Genomic DNA, 10,481 nt, shown 5'->3' on the forward strand with positions numbered 1-10,481 from the left:
AATAGACTAGCTTTGCTTTCAGCTCATTCTCAAGCTCTCCTTGTGGACAGTTTTGATGTAACTCTTCATTCTTGATTAATAAAGATGAATTCAGCTTTGCACCAGCTCTAAATCTCTCTTGGGAGGCTCTAGCTCTTGGGGTTGGGCCCATCTCAAGCGCCCAGTACCTCCTTCGTTTATCTTTATGTGTTTGCTACGTTCTTAAAATAAAATCTGCTATTTAGATTTAGATCTTGCTTCGTTATTTAGATTTCTTTTGATGGTTAAAGTAGCTGTTTATGTTTAGAATATATTGGTAGGATAATAACAGGAAAAAGCTCCAAAAAAGGGTCAGCAAACGCTTTTGGTTTCACCTCTTCCTTATTGGATCAGGGGTTGGAGTTGAAGTAACCATGATGTCCCAAACAAAAACACTTTCTTTGCTTCACCATGCAATCATTAGTGTTTGAATCTCGTTCGTAGAACTTGATATCAGTTTGGATGCATGCTTAGGTTTATGATCACTTAGTTTCATAGTTGTTTCACATGGTTTCACTGCAAATAAACTTCTTTTCATTTCCTTTTGCTGTTAGGTCAGATTAGAGTGAAGTAACTAGGTCATAGGTTTTATAACTAGATCTTTGTTTTCTTGCATGTCTTTGTTTGGTTAGTTTGAAAAACCACTTGCAGAGTACCTATTACCCTTCCTTACCTACACATACTCCATCCAACCTACCTGTTTCATCCTTCACTCAGAACCCTTACCTTACATTTACCTCATTCGCTTACTTTGCCATGATTCTCATCTTCTTGTACAACATCGTTTCATCCATCCTTGAACAAATCCAATCGCTCCTTAGCCTCATCCACCAAGTCGTAGACCTCTTCACACCCCTATTTCACCTCCATACTCATTCCTCCATCTTTTTCCCTCCATCCATGCTCCAAAATCCCATTTCGAAACATCCTGTAGAAGAATTACAGAACATCCTATAGAAACCCCTGCAGACTTCCTGTAGAAGCTCACAAACACGGTTTCTTGGTAGCCAAACTTTGTGAGACTCTCTGGAAGGGTGTTAGGGACTCTTTAGACCCTCTTTGAACCTTCCCAACCTTTCCTAAGCGCTTCTCCTCCTTGATCCACCTCTGCACAGTGAAAAGCTAGTTAAAAGCACATGCATGATAATTCTAATAACTTAATCAAAAATATAAAAAGATGTTTTCTTCAGATAGTGACAACTTAGACACATGCATTTTACCTTCCTATAAGTAATGGCATCTCTTTCAGTAGTTTGCATGCTCTCCTTTGCGTCAGTAGGACTAGTTGGTAGAATTAGGGTTTGCTAGGGTTTGCGTTTCTTTTTGGCTTTCAGTTTCTTTTTGCAATTAGATTAGCTTCCTTCGAGTTAGCTTTCATCCATCAATTAAAAAGCTTCTTCTAAGAGCTCATAGAAGTTGGCTTAAGCTCCTAGTGGACTTGTGCTAGCTGACCAAGTGACAGCTGCGGCAAGAGCTAGTACTTGTGCATACAGCACCGTCGCTTCCAAGTTTGTTACGAACTACCGAGTTGATGAAATTAGAGAAGGAAGCTCCAGGAGTTGTAGCATTATTGCTACAATACTGGAGCCCACCATCTTTTTGGCACCGTTGCCGGGGAAGCATCAGAGTATTGGTGATTGTCGCTTTTCTTCTATTTTCCACTACAATCTTCTGCTAAGTAGTTTATTTCATTTCCATTATGCAATTTCGTTTATGCAAAAGTAGATTAGCCTTTCCCGCTTTCATAGATTAGCATTTCAATTCCACAATTTCATTTCTGCAAGCGTAGATTAGCATTTCAATTCCTGCAATTTCATTTGAGCAAAATAGATTAGTCCTTTCCTGCTTTCATTTCAATTCCGCATTTTCATTTTAGCAAGATAGTTAGTTGCAGTTCAATCTATTTCAGTTTTGCAAGTAGAAGTAGAAAAAAGCAAAAATCAACCAAAAAGATTTCATTTCATGCCTTGTAGGAGTAGAGATAAGTTAGAAAAATGATTGCACAACACCCCCACTGCTTCACACAGCCAACGTTCTCTCTTCTTCGATGGCTGTGATTAAAGAACCCCTGGGTGGACATCAAGGCATATTTAAAGAACCTCTAGGGGAGAAGAAGAAGAAACCATTCCTCTGGAGCAAATGGCTACAAGCAGAAATGTTGGGAGCAGTCCCTTATCCAAAGATGAATTTGCAAATCAGCTGGAAGATTTCAAGAGTGATATGAGGTAGTTTCTTGCCATGCAACTGGATACCTTGCGGATCCAAAAGAAGCAAGAAGAAGCCAAGAGGGCTTTGGCCATTTTTTGTCCTAGGTGCACTAGAAAGCATCCTAGGAACGAATGTCCATTGTACTCCATAGAAGTGTGTTTTTTCTGTGAAGAATACCATCCTACAGATCAGTGCCCTTCCTTACCCAAATTCAAAGCTGCATATCAGAGAGCCAAAGGAGCCACTGAATCACTCTATTACATGAACCAAAGTTGGCCGCATGGACCTAGATCTTACCAGCAGGAACTGCAAGGGACACCCGAGACCTATTATGACCCCTATCAAGCCACTTTCATGCCTTCTTGGGGTCCCCCTGCTCATCCTTCCTAGTTCACACCTCCTCCTTGTTCCTTCACAGATCCATATTATGCCCAACAGCTGCTCATTCATTTCACGCTTATGCTCAGCCACAGCCTCAATGGAATGCACCTTATCAGGAGTGGAGGCCCCAGTACAACTCTCATCCCGCTCATTTTCCTCCACCACCTGCTCATCCACAACCATCGCCTCCTCCTCCACCAAGGCAACCCCAAATGCCTACCCAACCACAATGCCATCCATCTCCATCTCAATTTCACACCTCCATTCAACTACCCGTACCATTTCCAAAGCCATACAATGGAGCAGCTCAACCCCATTGCAAATCTGAGGCACAACATATGCAAACAACTCCTCTCGAGCTCAATGATCTTCACCATAGCTCAGGAGAAGCATTGCAAAAAAGAGATCATCTTGAAAGCATTGAAGGATCACATCCAGCAAAGGAAGATTCAAAAGAGGAGATCAAAGAACCATGGGTTTCACTTGATGAAGAGAAGAGATCTAAATCAGAGATCGAGAGAGTTCCCTCATGGTTATCATCAAATCCTCCATGTACTCAAGAGAAAGCTCAACAAAAAGAGGAAGATCAGAAGGTCATGATAGAAGGTGACATGAAGAATGATCCAAATCAGCAAGACGACCAAGGATATCAAAGCTATATTGAGATATGGTTTTAGAAGGTCACTAAGTTGCAGCGGTACTTTCTTCCTAAGTTATGTTTGATCCCTTCAAAGCCAGAACATTTGGTCTCTGAGATCTGGATACCTATCCAAGCATGCATTTCGAGCCTCCACATCATCTTGTCTCTAATCTTGAAGTGCACATGGCTCCATTGGAAGTATTCTTATACTTGAGAACGATTTTGTTTTTCAAGTAGGGTAGGGTATAAAAAAGAAAAAAAAAAGAAAAAAAAGAAAAAGAAAAAAATGAAAAAAGAGGAAAATAGAAATCTAAGGTGAAAACCTCCTCGGAGGCGCCTTAGATTGGCTCATTGACTAAAAACCTCCATGAGGCGGTCAATGGGTTGGAAAAAAAGAGAAAAGAGAATAAGATCTTTGGGTGAAAACCTCCCTTGGAGGCGCCCAAGGCAGGCAATTAGGGTGAAAACCTCCATGAGGTGCCCTAGTTGTTTTTCAAAAAAAAAAAAAAAGAGAAAAAGAAAAAGAAAAATAAAGCTAATCTCCATTGAATAATTTCATGTTGCAGCAATGACATTGCAGGTTGCAAGAAGGACGTTTCATGACAGGAGGAGCACTTAAATCAAGGTCAAAGGAATTTTTTGTGCCTTCTACAGGAAGCTCTGTATTTCTATAGGAAACATCCTGTAGAACCTTTGGACGAGCCAAATCCAATTTCAAAAGTGAATCTGATGGTGGGAATCTGTTGATTAGGCCTACAAGCACTTGTGTGTCCATCCCTTGCCTTTCTCCATCATTTTTTCCACCTCATTGTGCTTCTCATTGTGCTTCTACAGGAACTTCCTGTAGAAATTGTGGGAAACTAGACATGGATTTCAAAAAGTGGTTTGGCGAACATGGTAGCTTCCTCAAGGGTTCAGAAGTCCTCATGCAATCTTCCAACTCCTCCTCCATCATCTCCATACCTGCATCACAGCCCAAGCTCAGTTTTCCCTTCCATGCAAACACATGCAAAGTGCCTTGAAGCAAAAATCCATAGAACAAAATTTGTTTTTGCCATAACTTGAAAACCATGCATCCATTTGACAAACCGTTTTATGGGGAATTGTACAAGGGTGATGGCAACACGCCTGAGCAGTTTCAGCCAATTCCAGTGCACGGTTTCCAAGAAATCAGCCTCCATCACCATCAGCCATTTTTTCATTTTCTCCATATCCGTGCATCTGTTTCAAAACTTGTTTCATGGGGAGATGCACATGGGTGATAGTAACCTACCCAAGCAGTTTCAGCCAATTCTGATGCACGGTTTCCGAGAAATCGAGCTCTGAAATATTCAGCCATTTTCCATTTTTCTCGAAATCAATGCATCCATTGATCACGATTTTGCTATGGGAGATGTATAATGATGATAGGAACATGTTCACCGAGTTTCAGATCAATCCAGTTTACCGTTTGAGAGCAATGGTGAAAACAAGTTCTGGTGTTGTGACCATGCAGCAACAACAGCTTGAAGGTGCAGATCTGAACGTGGAAACAATTGCATGCAGCTTGGATCTGGCCAGAGGATACCTGCATAAGGAAAAAACAATCAAAGATTAGCAGCAAAGCCACATGCAAACAGAAAAACCAATGCATGCAGCAATGACAGGCCACAGCAACTCACGGCAGCCATTCAACTTCGAGGTATGTGACTGAAACTCATTCTTCTATTGCATAAATTTAATTTAAAAATTGCATGAATTAATGGAATGGTGGAATTAAGCCACGAATGTAGCAAGGTTAAGTCAATTGCCTCCTCTAGCACCCAGCTGGAAGTCACGCAGTACACATGGATAGCTGACTTACATGAAAATTAAAGCAACCAGGAGTGTTGGCCGTTTAAACTTCAGTTCAATTCACGGCAGTTATTACAGGGGTAAAACACGCAGTTCGGGAACAACACTTCCAATTGCATGTGGCCACGTACACTTGGCCACTTCACTCTCTCACGTGAACCATGCAGCAATTAACGAACGCTCAGCTGAAACTCACAGACTGCTGTTAACTTGCACTTGCAACATTTTCAACTGAAGTATGCATCCTCTCCTTCCACAAAATGATTAACCCATCGTCCTCCATTGAGATTTATGGCCTGGTTCACAATTCTCCAGCGTATCGGGCTCACTCAGAGGTGCAGGGGCACTCTATAGGCGTTTCTACAAGAAGATGTCCTACATGAAACTATAGCAAAGTCGTCCAGAGCAGAAAAGCCCGAGTTTTTCTTCATCCAGTTTGGAGATTGAAGAAAGGTAGGCTGGAAAACACCATTCCCATGCATGATATTTCGAAAGGTGGTGAATTAAACTGTTTTGAATAAGAATGTATGAAACAAGCCTGCTTGTGAATCCAGAATAGTAGTTTTCTTGTGTGTTACATGGAATGTTTTAGTTGGTTCCGCGTCAAATTCTCTTCCACAGTTCATGTTAAGAAATTCCTCTGTTAGAAACGATAAAACACTATGAGGGTTAACCTATGCATGAAGAATATGAATTTTATGTGATTGTATGCATGCTGAGGATGAAGCTCTACACTTTGTCTCTGGGAGCCTGATTCCCTTTTGACAGTCGGGTTTGGGCAACAAAAGCATTATAACCAGGGAATTGGTGCAAAGTTGAAATACAAACACCCGAGAAATCTTGTCCTAAGGATCAAAAGAGGAAAGCATAAAAAAGCAGTCCCTTTCTGCTCAGAGCATTGAAACAGGGCACTCTCACCAAACCAGACCAGCCAGCTTACATCCTTTTTGTAGCAAGGTCAGCCTTCAAATTATGAAGTATATTACCTGTGATGGGCGATTTAGCATTGTGTATGGTTATCACTTCCACTTGTTAACAGAGCTCAGGCACACGATGTATTTGCCCTCAAAACAAAAAAATTGAGCATTCCATACTTCCTCCTATAGTCATTAGTTGAGTGTAGCACGAAATTGAAGGAGGGAGCACCAGACCAGCTGGCCCATCATGGGCTTATCAAGATCCTTGTAGAAGATGCCCTCCATACTTATACTGTCCCTATTTCTTGGGAGGTTTTCCACAATATGTCCAAGGGTGATGACATCCAGTCTCTGGCCAAAGAATTCACCTCATCCAGCAGCGAGGACAAGGATCACATCGAGGCAGAGAGGAAAATAGAGGGGAAGAAAGCTAAGGGTAAGAAAACCAGGGAAGACCATCATAGGAAAAATCACAGGAGAAGCCACAGGAAAAGCAAGAAACCGGACAAGCTGTTGAGGCCAAAGCTGCAGGTGAGATAAAGACACAAACACCCCGGAAGAAACAATTGCAAAGCGGGGCAGTAATCCAAAGCTTGAACAAGAAGTTATTGACATACCTCCAACTCCAACAGGAGAAGGAAAATATGGTGCATTTCCTGTGTCCCAGACTATTACAACAGCTCTCATTATTGCAGCTTGGTACTCTTCCAATATTGGTGTGCTATTGCTTAACAAATGCCTACTTAGTTTTTTGGATGCAGATACCCAATATTCCTCACAATGTTGCACATGTGTGCCTGTTCATTTTATGGTTTTCTGGCAATTTCATGGTTAGAGATTGTACCAATGCAGTTCATCGTCTCCAGGAGACAGTTTCTTGAGATATTGGCACTGAGCTTCATTTTCTCCTTCTCGGTTGTTTGTGGCAATATTTCTCTGCGCTATTTGCCAGTCTCCTTCAATCAAGCTATTGGGGCAACAACTCCCTTCTTCACAGCAATATTTTGCATTTATAATAACATGTAAGAGGGAGTCTTCTGTGGTTTATATGGCCTTGGTGCCTGTGGTATTTGGCATCATTATTGCAAGCAACAGTGAGCCATTATTCCACCTTTTTGGTTTTTTGGTTCGCCTAGGATCAACTACTGCCAGAGCATTGAAATCAGTTGTTCAGGGGCTCCTGCTTACCTCTGAGGCAGAGAAGCTTCACTCTATGAATTTGCTCATGTACATGGCACCAATTGCTGCGCTTTTATTGCTTCCTGTTACTCTTTTTGTGGAGGGTAATGTATTAGCTATTGCTATTGAAAAAGCCAGAGGAAACACCTTTATCATATTCCTGTTGCTTGGAAACATGACCATGGCTTATCTTGTGAATTTAACCAACTTCCTTGTTACAAAACATACGAGTTCCCTCAGGTTGTAGGTTTTAGGAAATGCCAAGGGCACCATTTCTTCCATATGATTGCATATACTTGTGCACTCATAACAAGGCTGAGGATTCACTAAGAAAAGCAGCAGACAGTGAGGAAGAAGAGCAGAAGGGCGAGAAGACGAAGGCTGCCACAGCCAAGCTGAAAGGAAAAGCACCCTCAGCCAAGCAGGCTAAGATAGTGCCAACTGTTTCTACAGGAAGACAGAGAACTGTTAGCGGACTATTTCTACAGGAAGACAGAGAACTGTTTCTACAGGAAGTTTGAAAAGAGGGAAGCCAAGGGAGAAATCAGCCGAGATGTTAGCCAAAGAAGGCACCAGGGCCATCAAAGACGAGGAGAGAGATTGGTTGCTCAGAGGATGAGCAACACTTTCAGTAGGGGGTGATGATGAGCCCCAAAAATGGACAATTATTTGGGCTCATTCAACCTCCTAAGTTGACTTAATCCACCATTCTCATTGGTTTATTGCATGTTTTTGATTATTTTTATGTTAATAGAGTGAATTTGGTTAGTCATTATGCCAACAAGTCTAATGGGTGCTTTGTGTAGCCTTTTTGGTCCACTTGGAGACAAAATTGAAGGTCTTAATGAGCACTTGGCAGCCAAATTCGTGGGAGAACAAGCTAGAGGATTTGTAGGAAGGTGTCCCCCTCATTTATGGGCCCTTACCTCGAATTCTCCACCATCAGCTCGGAGTTCAAAGGCCACCAAATCAATGAGCACAAGGGTAGCCAAGCAAGTCAAGTAGGACTGCTGTTAACTACAAGTCTTGGGCAGCCAAGTCCCTAAATTTTAGGAGGACTGTTGGGTCCTCAAATTGTATAAATAAGAAGGCTTAGGGCCTCATTTTGGTTAGCCAGTGTAGCCAGTGGATGTTAGCTAGTTAGCCAGTAGATAGTAGCTAGTAGTTAGTCATTTCATAGCCTTGTTGTAGTCATTTTGTAATTCGATTTGTATGCAATAGATTAGCTTTGCTTTCAGCTCATTCTCAAGCTCTCCTTGTGGACAGTTTTGATGTAACTCTTCATTCTTGATTAATAAAGATGAATTCAGCTTTGCACCAGCTCTAAATCTCTCTTGGGAGGCTCTAGCTCTTGGGGTAGGGCCCATCTCAAGCGCCCAGTACCTCCTTCGTTTATCTTTATGTGTTTGCTGCATTCTTAAAATAAAATCTGCTATTTAGATTTAGATCTTGCTTCGTTATTTAGATTTCTTTTGATGGTTAAAGTAGCTGTTTATGTTTAGAATATATTGGTAGGATAATAACAGGAAAAAGCTCCAAAAAAGGGTCAGCAAATGCTTTTGGTTTCACCTCTTCCTTATTGGATCAGGGGCTGGAGTTGAAGTAACCATGCTGTCCCAAACAAAAACACTTTCTTTGCTTCACCATGCAATCATTAGTGTTTGAATCTCGTTCGTAGAACTTGATATCAGTTTGGATGCATGCTTAGGTTTATGATCACTTAGTTTCATAGTTGTTTCACATGGTTTCACTGCAAATAAACTTCTGTTCATTTCCTTTTGCTGTTAGGTCAGATTAGAGTGAAGTAACTAGGTCATAAGTTTTATAACTAGATCTTTGTTTTCTTGCATGTCTTTGTTTGGTCAGTTTGAAAAACCACTTGCAGAGTACCTATTACCCTTCCTTACCTACACATACTCCATCCAACCTACCTGTTTCATCCTTCACTCAGAACCCTTACCTTACATTTACCTCATTCGCTTACTTTGCCATGATTCTCATCTTCTTGTAAACATCGTTTCATCCATCCTTGAACAAATCCAATCGCTCCTTAGCCTCATCCACCAAGTCCTAGACCTCTTCACACCCCTATTTCACCTGCATACTCATTCCTCCATCTTTTTCCCTCCATCCATGCTCCAAAATCCCATTTCGAAACATCTTGTAGAAGAATTACAGAACATCCTGTAGAAACCCCTATAGACTTCCTGTAGAAGCTCACAAACACGGTTTCTTGGCAGCCAAACTTTGTGAGACTCTCTGGAAGGGTGTTAGGGACCCTTTAGACCCTCTTTGAACCTTTCCTAAGCGCTTCTCCTCCTTGATCCACCTCTGCACAGTGAAAAGCTAGTTAAAAGCACATGCATGATAATTCTAATAACTTAATCAAAAATACAAAACGATGTTTTCTTCAGATAGTGATAACTTAGACACATGCATTTTACCTTCCTAGAAGTAATGGCATCTTTTTCAGTAGTTTGCATGCTCTCCTTTGCGTCAGTAGGACTAGTTGGTAGAATTAGGGTTTGCTAGGGTTTGCGTTTCTTTTTGGCTTTCAGTTTCTTTTTGCAATTAGATTAGCTTCCTTCGAGTTAGCTTTCATCCATCAATTAAAAAGCTTCTTCTAAGAGCTCATATAAGTTGGCTTAAGCTCCTAGTGGACTTGTGCCAGCTGACCAAGTGACAATTGCGACAAGAGCTAGTACTTGTGCATACAGCACTGTCGCTTCCAAGTTTGTTATGAACTACCGGGTTGATAAAATTAGAGAAGGAAGCTCCAGGAGTTGTAGCATTATTGCTACAATACTGGAGCCCACCACAAGTCTATGGGAGTTAATGGACACAAAGTTAAAGAAGAGCACAACATTTCATCCGCAAACAAATGGACAGACAGAAGTTGTCAACATGACAGTGATACAGTTGCTTCGAGGATATTGCAGCAAGCATCCAAAACTTTGGGATGAGCATTTGCGTTACGTGCAGCATGCTTACAACCATGAAAAACATTCGTCTACTCAGAGATCTCCTTTTGAGACTTGTTTTGGTTTTGTACCAAAGTCTCCCTTGGATTTTGTCTTTAGTAAAGACATAGCAGTTGATGGACACAGTGATGTGGACAAAGCAACCAAGTTCATTGAACAAATCCAGGAAATTCACCAGGCAGTACAGGAACAGCTGGAAAGAAGCCAAGCAAATATAAGGCACAACATGACAAGCATCGAGTTGAGAATGGTTTTCAAGTTGGTGATCAAGTATGGTTGTAAATCAAAAAATAAAGACTACAAGGGGAAGGTAAAAAGTTGAAA

The 10,481-nt window shown here is 41.4% G+C and overlaps 1 pseudogene; it reads left to right on the forward strand.

Moving 5' to 3' along the window:
• Nucleotides 1-7,045: 7,045 nt before the first annotated feature.
• On the forward strand, nucleotides 7,046-7,423 carry LOC149244370 (putative sugar phosphate/phosphate translocator At1g12500 pseudogene; annotated as a pseudogene).
• Nucleotides 7,424-10,481: the final 3,058 nt, after the last annotated feature.

Source organism: Pinus tabuliformis, chromosome 8 (assembly GCF_031772625.1).
Source record: "Pinus tabuliformis cultivar Carrire ecotype Pingquan chromosome 8, CPIR1, whole genome shotgun sequence".
Lineage (NCBI taxonomy): Eukaryota > Viridiplantae > Streptophyta > Pinopsida > Pinales > Pinaceae > Pinus > Pinus tabuliformis.